Genomic DNA, 11,171 nt, shown 5'->3' with positions numbered 1-11,171 from the left:
TGCTGATTTTTAAAAGTCCGTGCTCTAAAACTGGTATCCGAAGCACCATAAATCCAAGAAGTTAGGGTGACAAGGGGGAATGTTAGAGAAAAGTGAGTAGTGACTTCAGTTGTACCTTGCAAATAGATGGTAAGTGAAATAACTGCCAAGCATATTGTAGATGCTCGATGTTAAAAATCTTCATTGGTGCTTTCAGGTCGATCAAGCATTTTTTATGTATGGTTTGGTTCTAGTAATGAATGGTGGAGGTTAGGAAGATAATGGAGCCATTCACTGGAACTTAATGAGGTTGGAAGATAGGTATTATCCCCTCATTACCGATCAGAGCAAAGCCTCAGAAAGTTCTAGCAGTTTGTACAAGGGCTTGTACAAACCCTTAGCGTGGAATAGAGAACAAGACCTTGTGTCCCCTACTCCATTGTCCTTCTGTCATACTGTCTCGTTTAATCATTTGGTGCTGCGCTCGTTCAGTACAAGAATCAGCCAGTTCCATCTGAAACTGACTTAACACAGAACACTCAACATTTTCACTTGAATGGGATTAGTCCTCCTGCTTGGCCTTCTTGAAGCAGGCCAAGATCTTGACCTCTGCAGCATTCTGTGATAAAGAGAATATTTTATTTTGCTCAATGCATGTAAAACAGGCCTCTACTTTTGCCTTGTTTTGTATTTCACAGGTCAGTAGACTCCAGGTAGCCCTCAAAATGAGAAGACTCCAGCACTCTGTTTGCCCCACTCAGTGCTAGCTTGAGAATGTTCCTGGAGTTTGCCTTACATCCGGTGCTACAAGTCTTGGTATGGTTTACATATGAGGTATCCCCCAAAAACTCAAGTGTGAGAAAACAAGAATGTTAAGTGGTGAAATGATTATACTAGAGTTGTAACATGAACAATGGATTAATCCACTTACATGGATTAACTAATTGGTAGGCAGGTTGGGTGTGGCCAGAGGAAGTAGATCAGTGGGACAAGCCTTTGGGGTTTGTATCCTGTCTGTGGTGAGCAGAGCTCTCTCTGCTTTCTGGTTCCCAAGTCAGCGGCTTTCCTTTGCCATGCCCTTGAGCCATAATGTTCTCCCTCACATTGAGCCCAGAACTGTGAAGTCATCCACCATGCACTGATTCTCTGAGACTGAGATGAAATAAACTACCTCCTCAAATTGTTCTTGTCAGGCCTTTTGGTCACAATGATACAAAGCTAACTAAAACAAATCCCTTTATCAGAGTGGGAGGACAATGGTGTAATCATGTGCCAAGAGACTTGCCCAGGTCTGAAGCAGAAAGACCCCTGCGCTTCAGACTCCAGGTCGTTTCTTTGTTGACAAATATTTAATTCTTTCTGTGACCAGGACCTTATGAGGCTCACAAATACTGGGCCACGGTCTTCCTTCCAGAAGTTCTAGATTACTTGGGAGTGTGGAACCAGTGTGCAAACTTAAAACCCATTCAAAGCAGTTGAAGTGTTGACTGACAGACACAGGAATGAGTTCTGTTGGGAAATGACACTGAATGATGGCCAGTCTTACATACGCAGCCAGGCTGCTTCAGAGGATAGCCTCAGTCAGTCTCTGCTTCCTCAGGCCTCAGCCCATTCTTGTCTCTCTTTAGTCCTTACTGTGCCCTTAACTCTCCAGTGAGACTGCACTCAACCAAAGTTACCAGTTGGCTTGTAGATGATAGTTAGATGGGTCAATTTTAGTTTTTATATGCCTTCTACAGTATTTGATTATATTAATCATTCTCTTAAAAATGTATTCACCACTAGGTCTTGCCCTCATTTCCAAGAGAACCAGCATAAAGAAAGACGAGCAGATGACTTTATATGGCCCTTAGGGTCTCATGCACATATTTTAAGGCTCATTTTCACCCACTCCCATAACTTCAAACATCCATCTATGGCTGATGACCCCACATTCATCTCAACAGCCCCCATCTGTTGTATATCCCCACCCAAAGAGCCTAAAATTCACAGGTAAACAGAACTAACCGTCTTTCCATCTATATTTCCCAGTCTCAGGGAAGGCAGTACTACCCACCAATCACCTGAGCCAGAAATTGGTGTCATCTCTGATACCTGTCCCTCCCCTCCTCTTGTCCACGCCTTGTCAGTTCTAACTCCTGAATACTTCTAAAAATCCTTCCCCTCAACAAAGTGCAGTGGCACATTCCTGTAATCACAGCAATTTAGGAGACTGAAGCAGAAGGATCTCAAGTTCAAGACCAGCCACAGCAACTTAGCAAGACTGTCTCAAAAATATATATATATAAAGGACTGGGACTGTAGCTCTGTAAAGCACCCCTGGTTTCAATCCCCAGTATAAGAAAATACCTTCCCCTCCTCATTTTCAGTTCCTACACCATTACTCAGTATTCAGATACTTACCTGCTATCTCTTGGTGTCTCTAGTTGGTAGACTGGTAGTCTGGTCCACGTAAGCCCATTTTCCTCTCCGTAACCGCCCATGTTTTTTAGAGAACCAGCTGTTCCCTCATTCTCAGCTCATGTAGTTTGGGTGACTGACTCCATCCCTAGAATGGGACCTGGACACTCAGAGCATCACTTCTCCCAGTTCCTGGTTGAACTGTCACATGATCCGATTAGCATAAGAGCTAACCCTGGATGTTCTCTATTACCTAAGAGCAAGGCACTCTCCCCCAGTGTTGCTAAGAGGATATGATGTAGATCTGGACCTCTGGATACCCATCTTGCCACATGAGCAAACTTGCCTGAGAATAGACCCACATGAAGGAGAATTGAAAGGTAGGAAAGCAGGAGTCCCTGTGGCATTAGATTTGAACTCCTGAACTTGTCTGTTTCTGAATCAGGACACTCAAGAACTTACCACTTAGGTGAGCAGGAAAATTCCCTTTGTTGCCCAGACTGGCCTCAAACTTGCAATCCTCCTGCTTCAACCTCCCAAGTAGCTAGCATTCACAGACATGCACCCACCTGGTGGGAAAACTTTTCTTTGTGCTTAACCTAGTTTTGAATTTTGTTTTCTCACAACCAAAGATTCCTGGCTGACACAGTAATAAGATTTTTTTTTTTTTTAAGTATGGAAAGAAGAGTTAACAGTGAAGCCACAATTTTGTAACAGGGCTTTGGAAAGGATAACTTCCCTCTCAACAAGAAGGAAGTGCTGAGAAAATTTGGTTCCAAATAGATCATGACTTTATAGTTGGACAGGTTAAATTCAAGGGGCTTCAGGATTCCAGGAGTTAAAAGAGAGGACCCAAGTGGAACATTCAATTTCAGAGCAAATGAGATTTCCAAGAGAACCAGCATAAAGAAAGAAGAGCCGATGACTTTGTATGGACCTTAGGGTATAAAGAGAGGCCGAGGTGAGGTCACAGCAGCGAAAAACCATCTTTCTCTTCGTGATTCACTGGTTAGCAATTCCTGAGCACTGCTGGCCACCAGGCTCTGTATTGATGTGGGCCTGGTGATGTGGTGCCAGCCCTCAAGGCTCAAAGGGAACAGATACATAAATCATTATAAACCGTAAACTCAGAAGTACATGCAAGTACCACAAATTGCAACATCGACCTCATTCAATGCTGCAAAGTAAAGGAGATCTGAGAAAGAACCGTTGGATTTAGTGATTAGCTGAGGGTGAGTCTCAGTAGTATCCTTGGGCAGTTTTAATGAAAACAACAATAGCTAGCATTGCACAGCATTTACTGCAGGCAGTGGACTCAGCCTCTTACTCATAACTCACTTTATCCTCAAAACAATTATAAGAAGTAGACGCTAATCTCATTTGCATGTGCTTTCCTCTTCACCTGCCCACCCTGACAGTAAATGTTTTCTTCCCAACTGTTGGAAGAACATGCACTCCTCAATGTAATGTCCGTGCAACTGCCAATGATCCATGCCCGTGAAGCTTTCATGTCAGCACAAACCCAGTGAAATCCCCTGGAAGCTCCACGTGCAGTGCAGGTTCAGGTAAAGAATGTTCTTGAAATATTTGTACTTTGCTACATCTGTCAAGATCTTGGAAAGGAATCCACCATCTTGGATTTCTTGATGTGCTTGGAAAGAGAATAGGCCCACTGGGAGTACAGTGTGCGTTCTGAGAAATATGTGCTTAGCCACAGCACCTATGGCTACTCGGAGCCCTACTCAGCCAATCTGAGTGAGGCAGGTCACAACTACGGCAAAACCCGCCACGCCTGGCTGCCTCCGTGCCCCTTGTCCACATGAAACAGTAGGATCACTGTGAGTCCGTGTGTTTATTAGGTACATCATGAGCAGACCTTGGTACTTTTCTGTTGAACTGAACCCAGCCCTCCAGCAAATGGATCACAAGGAGGTTTTATGCAACCATGACGGTGACTCATGTGGCGGCTCCACATTTTACAGAAGTACAAACAGGTCTGTGAAAGGCAAAATACCAGGCAGAGAAGCCACCAGATTCAGAACATCTGAAGCCACCGTCACTTCACCATTTCTAGACCTGCCATTTTCATTGCTTTCTTTAAGACCAACACCTAGCATTTCTCCAGCACCTTCTAAGTGGGAGGCCTTGGGAAACATCTCTAGCTGAACCAGTGTTCCTAGTCCAGGGGCGAGGGAACTAACGGAGAGGCTGCAACTCATGACTTTCTTGGTCATGCAAGAAAGTGGCCAAGTCAGAATTTGAGTGGAAGAATACTCAAAAGCTCACTCTCCGTTCTGTACACTCTCCAACTTCCTTCTCATGATTTCCTCCTCATGCCTACACTCAGTATCCTTCATTGTGGCTTTTCCCTTTCAACTTGGTCCTATTTTATTTAACCAGCAGCACAGTTCACCTTAGCAAAGGCAGAAAATACACAAGAAAATTAAAAAAAGATCAAAGTCATTTTTCCAAAGTGATTTGGCCAGTCACAAAATGTTTGGAAAGTGAAGGAAAGTTGAATCTTTAAAACATCTGCTATAAAATGTTTCAGTCTTTAGCTCAGCCAAGCAAGCACTCTCTTGAACTGACTGAAGAAATACAATATTTTTCTCTTGGGAGCCTCTCAGTCACCCCCAGATTAGCTCTGCAAACTTTGAGAAGGAAAGAATCAAGACCTTCCTTATTCAGAATTTTTAAGCTGAGTAAAAAATTATCCAGATGGATGCGGTGGTGCATATTGTAATCCCAGTGACTCAGGAGGCTCAGGCAGGAGGATCGCAGATTCAGGGCCAGTTAGGACAACTTAGTGAAACCCTGTCTCGAAATAAAATTTTGAAAAGGGATGGGTTATGGCTCAGAGGGTACAACGCTACTGGGTTCAATACCCACTACCAAGTTATCGTCATCACCATCATCATCACCATCATCACCATCATCATCCAGATAACTCAGGCTGAACTCTGAAACACCTCGGAGATCAAGGGTTGCTTCACCTAATCAATGTGACAAATATTCACAGCTTCTCCTTCCATAAGACTCCACCCCACACCCCATTGTACTCAAACATGGGTGTAAGATTGACCCTGGTCAATGAATGTGGCACATGTTCTGTCTCCCTGCCTCTGAAGCCATGGAAGCCCAGGCAGAGGTGGAGCCCAAGCAGTCAGAGGTCCCTGAGTGACCCTGATGAGCAAAGCTCCCATCTAGAAAACGCTTGATGAACATAAAGCCTAAACGAGAAGGGAAAAGCCTTTTCATCCTAAGCCACTGAGATTTTAGTTGTTACTGCAAATTACATGTGACACGTGACACTCTGCCTCTTACAAGACTTATGGACACATTGTCCGAGTTAGGAAGAAGTAATCAATCACAAGTCATTACACTTGTGTTAAGAATGTGTGACTGGAGGGTGCTGACAGTGGGCATCGGCAGAGCAGTTTAGAAGTTGGCTTTAGAGAGTTTGCTGTGCTCTGGAAAGCGTCCCCATGGGTCCCTGTGTTGAAGGTTCAGTCCCCAACCTGGTACTTTTAGGAGGTGGTAGAAAAGTTTGAGGTGGGGTCTGGTGGGAGGTCTTAAGTCTCTCCGTGTTACCTTCATACCTTCCATAAGGTGAGCAGCTTCCTCTGCCCCACGCTCCCTCCCACCATGGTCCAAAAGCAACGGGGCGGATCAACCGCGGACTGAAACTGCCAAGATAAACCTCTCTTTTCCGAGGCAGGGGTGCTGCTAGGGGCTGGATGCAGGGCCTCGTGTATACTAGCCAGGGCTCCACCCCTGCGGTACACCTCCTGCCCTTTTTACTTAATTCTTTTTTTGAACCCAGGGTACTTGACCACTGAGCCACATCCCCAGCCTATTTTTATATTTTATTTAGAGACAGAGTCTCGCCGAGTTGCTTAGGGCCTCGCTAAATTGTTGAGGTGACTTTTTTTTAATGCTAGGCATACGAGGCAAGTGCTCTGCCCTGAGCTACAGCCCCAGCACCTGAGGCTGGCTTTGAACTCATGATCCTCCTGCCTCAACCTCTTGAGCTGCAGGGATTACAGGTGTGCGCCACCACACCCAACCTTTTTATTTAGTTCTGAGACCAGGTCTCACTAAGTTGCCCAGGCTTGCAATGCTCCGGCCTTAGCCTCTCAAATATCTGGGGGTACAGGCCTGTGCCATGGCACCCAGCTAAACCTTTCCTCTTAGTTAATTATATCAGGCATTTTGTTACAGTAATGCGAAACTCTTAATATACCACATTTCACTGCATAATACTTGCAACCATGGGGCAGGGTTAGGATGCATGGAATGCTCATGAATACATGTTAATGCAGTGGCAATAATTATGTGGTGAAATACGTTATTTTTCTTGCTATCAACTGCTTTTTATCTCTCTTACTCTCCATGCATATATGGGGAGTTCCAGAGCTGATGAGAGCTGGCTAAGATATATGCAGATGGGTCCTTGTCTTATTCCTGCCCCTTGTACCCTTGCCTCTTATCTCTTCTCTCTCTACAACCCATGACTCATCCACTACTAGGCCAGTGGTTCCCAAACCTGGTTGGTCATCAGAATCCCCCAGGGATCTTGTGAAACTAAACTTCTGGGCCCTACTCCAGCTAGAACATAATCTCCAGGGGAGGGGCCCCATGGCCACCTACCTTGCCTTTTCAATATCGATTCTTCTCTTTTTAACTAACAGCGCCTTGGTTTTATTTGACTGTTGATATAAAAGACCACTGAAGTACAAAAGTAGCTGTAGACAAAATGGAAAGCAATGAGCATGCCTGTGTTCCGATAAAACTTAATTTACAAAAACAAGCAATGGGTCAAACTTGTCTTAAATCCATTTCATGGTTGCTCTAACAGACTATGGGAGACTGGGCCATCCGTAAAGAACAGAGGTCCATTTGTTACAGCTCTGGAGACTAGGGAGTCCAAAACAAGGGCCCTCTTGATGTACCATCCCGTGGCAGAAGGCAGAGGGTCAGAGGGTGTGCATGGGCATAAGCAAGAAGAGGGCTGCACCCCTTCTGTAATTTAGGTCTGGAGTGTCCCCCCAAAACCCATGTGTTAAAGGCTTGGTCTGGATTGGCACTATAGGGAGGCAGTAGAAACTTTAAGAGGTAAGGCATTCGGGTCCTTGGGGGTGTTCCCTTGAAGGCGAGATGGGACACCTGGTCTCTTCCTGTCTCTTTCACAACCCAGCATGAGGTAAACGGCTTTTCTCCAGTTCACACTCCACCATGATGTGCTGCCTCACCACAGGCCCAGAAGCAGTGAGACCGACCAATCACAGAAACCTCCAAGTTCATGAGCCAAAACAGACCTGCTCTCTTCCTATGTGGATTGCTCAGCCACTCCCTCAATAACAGCATCCAATCCATTCTTGAGGGCAGAGACCTCCAGTAACTTGTCTGGCCTCACACAGCACATTGCTGAAGTGCTGGAGCCAGAGTAAAGGGTTCTTCCTTTTGGTTGAAAGCTTTTCTTACATCTGACAATGCCTTACAGTTAAAATATAAAAGCAAGCCCTACTCCTGAAATTAGAGCTTTCAGTACATAATCAGCACAGCGAATGAATGCCAGAAGCAATTCATGACTCACTGGAGATGAAACAATGCATGCTGTGGTTTTTTAGGCCAGAGAGAGGAAGATCACCTCAGGTATGGGGGTACTGGAACAGTGTATATTTCTCACTGTACTTCAAAGAATCGGCCATGCCAGTCAAGGGGGAGAGGCTGAAGCACTTAGGGTTCTGTTATTTTAATAAGTCCTATAACACTCTGCAGTGGAAATTCCATTAGAATATTCAGAACTCAGACCCTGAAGGGTCTAGCACCAGTGCATGAGACTTCCCTAAATAATCTTAATAGCCAACGTTAATTGAGCATTTACTATAAGGTTGGAAGTAATTGAAAGAGCAAGAGGGCCAAAGCCCTTCAAAGCTGCCCTGTCATTAGGAGCCTGATGAATGGTAGCTCTGAAAGAACGTCCAGGAGTTCCCGGAGATGGTAATCGAGAGTTGTTAAATGTCTTTAGGTTGAGGATCTTCTACAAGGATCTAATCATAGCTAAGGTAGACGCTTTCCCAGAAAAATGCACCATTTCTTAGAAAAATGTATATAGTAGTTTCCATATCATTCATGGGGTTCATGGAAATCATCCTTGTTAAGCCAGTGTGTGTGTGTGCACGCATGTGTGTGCGTGCGTGCATGCGATGGAGAGAAAGCAAAGGCCAGGGACACCTTCTTAACCAAGGAAATAATGAAATGCTCAGTGAACGGTGGGGCCTATCAAAAAGAACCAGTTTGAAGGGGGATTTAGTCAGCCTTTTTGCACCTGTGACTGAAAGACCTGACAAGAACAACTTGGAGAAGGAAAAGCTCTTCGGGCTCACAGTTTCAGAAGTCTTGGTCTGTAGATGGCCAATTCTCTTGCCCTGGGCCCATTCCAGCAGAAAGGTGTGGAGGAGGAAAGCAGCTCAGGACATGGCAATCAGAAAGTAGGAAAAAAAGCTCTGCTCATTGAGGACAAAATACAAGCCCTCAGGGCACGCCCAGTGATCCGTCTCCAGCCACACCCCACTCACCCACAATGACCACCCTGCTAATGCTTATCAGTGGCTGATCCACTGATTTATGTCACAACGCTCGTGTTCTACCTCAGAACGTTCTTCTGGTATCTATCTCACACAAGAGCTTTTGGGGGATACCTCATACCAAAGGGGTTCCCCTGTTCAAATTAAACATCAAAAATAAATAACGAGGTTGTCATCATTTCCAGCTTCCTCTACCCTGCTGGCTGCCGGGTGCAAGCTGTGACGGGTTTGTTTGCAGCCAGACTCCGGGGAGCCATGGCATTCCTTTCCCTGGCCCCTATCAACATCTTCAAGGCCTGAGCTGATGAAGAGAAAACAGAGATGACACTTATTGGTGCCATCGCCATTGGAGATTTGGTAAAAAGCACATTGGGACCCGAGGGCAAGGACAAAATTCTTTTAATAAGCAGACAAGATACTTCTCTTATGGTAACCAACGATGGTACCACTAAAAAATATTGGTGTTGACAACTCAGCAGCTCAGGTTTTAGTTGCTCTGTCAAGGTTGGAGATGATGAAGTTGGCAAGGGCACTGTTTTCGCCGTAGATTACTAAAGGCCCTCATCACAGGTAGGAGAGAAGCCACAAAGACTGTGAAAGAGGCGCTTTTGAGTTCGACCATTGATCACGGTTCTGACAAAGTTAAGTTCCGCCAGGATTTCATGAATGCTGTGGGAATGAGGTTATCCTCAAAACTTCTTACTCATCACAAAGATCTCTTTACAAAATTAGCTGTAGAAGTTCTTCTCAGGCTGAAAGGTTCTGGTAATTTGGAGGCGATTCATGTCATCAAGAAGCTAGGAGGGAGTCTGGCAGATTCTTATTTAGATGAAGGCTTCCTATTGGATAAAAAAAAAATGGAGTAAATCAACCGAAACAAATTGAAAATGCAAAAATTCTTATTGCAAGTACCGGAATGAATACAGATAACATAAAGATATTTGGCTTCTGGGTCAAAGTTGATTCGACAGCAAAGGTTACAGAAATTGAACTTGTAGAAAAGGAAAAAATGGAGGAGAAAGCTGAACGTATTCTTAAGCATGGAATATACTGCTTTATTAACAGGCAATGGATTCCTACTTCTCCTGAACAGCTCTTTGGTGCTGCTATTGTCGTGGCTACTGAGCATGCCGATTTGCAGAAGTGGAGTTCTGGCCCTTGTGACAGGTGGAGAAATTGCTTCTACCTTTGATCACCTAGAACTGGGGAAGCTTGGAAGTTGCAAATTTATTGGAGAAGACAAGCGTCTTTGCTCTCCTGGGTTGCCCTTGGTGAGCCCTGTACCCTGGTTTTTATGTGGCACTGCTCAACAAATTTCAGATGAAGCAGAAGGATCTTTGCATGATGCTCTTTGTGTTCTTACCCAAACTGTGAAGGATTCTAGAACAGCTCGTGGAGGCGGCTGTTCTGAAATGCTGATGGCCCAGGCTGTGGCGCAGCTTGCCCACACACAGAACACCAGGCAAAGGCGCTTTGCAATGGAGTCTTATGCTAACACCCTGAGTGTTGCCAGCCATCCTAGCTGACATTGCAGGCTGTGACGGTGCAGATCTGTGGCACAGCTGCGAGCTGCTCACAGCGGTGCCATGGGAGATATGGCAATGTTGGCCATCACAGAAAGCTTCCAAGTGAAGCGACAAGTTCTTTTGAGTCCAGCGGAAGCAGCAGAGGTGATTCTACATGTGGACAACATCATCCAAGCAGCACCAAGGATCACGTCCCTGATCACCATCCCTGTTAAGCATTCCCACATGCTGTTGATCTCTGGACCAGTTCATAGCAAAGTTCTATTCAAAAGCCTTCAGCCTTTTGAAGATACTGTGGATTCGATGGCTGTCTGTGCCCATTATATCCTTAAGTTCCCATATTAGCTGACCTTCTGTTTTAACATGGGTCTAATTTATTTGCGTTTCATTTTCCATATAATTCAGTTGATTTACAAGTTCATTTCTCATAGTGTGCATTAAAATTTTGAACAATTTAAAAAAGTAATAAATAAATAAATAATGACACTAAGCCAGCCTAAAGTCCCAGCTACTTGGGAGGCTGAGGCAGGAGGATTTCAAATTCAAGGCCAGCTTCGGCAACTTAGTAAAATCTTTATCAAAATTGGAGGAAAAACAACATGTATCACATTTGTTTACAGTAAAAATAATTTTTTAAAAATTGGAGGAAAAAAAAAAAAGAAGGCTGGGGATATTG

At 44.7% G+C, this 11,171-nt stretch overlaps 1 pseudogene across 1 annotated transcript; it reads left to right on the top strand.

Moving 5' to 3' along the window:
* Positions 1-9,224: 9,224 nt before the first annotated feature.
* LOC306662883 (T-complex protein 1 subunit beta-like) lies at positions 9,225-10,970 on the top strand (annotated as a pseudogene). Its single transcript has one exon. The product of its transcript is annotated as a T-complex protein 1 subunit beta-like (transcript).
* The last annotated feature ends 201 nt before the right edge of the window (positions 10,971-11,171 follow it).

The sequence above is a fragment of the Sciurus vulgaris genome, assembly GCF_902686455.1.
Source record: "Sciurus vulgaris genome assembly, chromosome: 5".
NCBI classification, from domain to species: Eukaryota; Metazoa; Chordata; class Mammalia; order Rodentia; family Sciuridae; genus Sciurus; species Sciurus vulgaris.
This window is presented reverse-complemented; position numbering and strand designations above follow the sequence as displayed.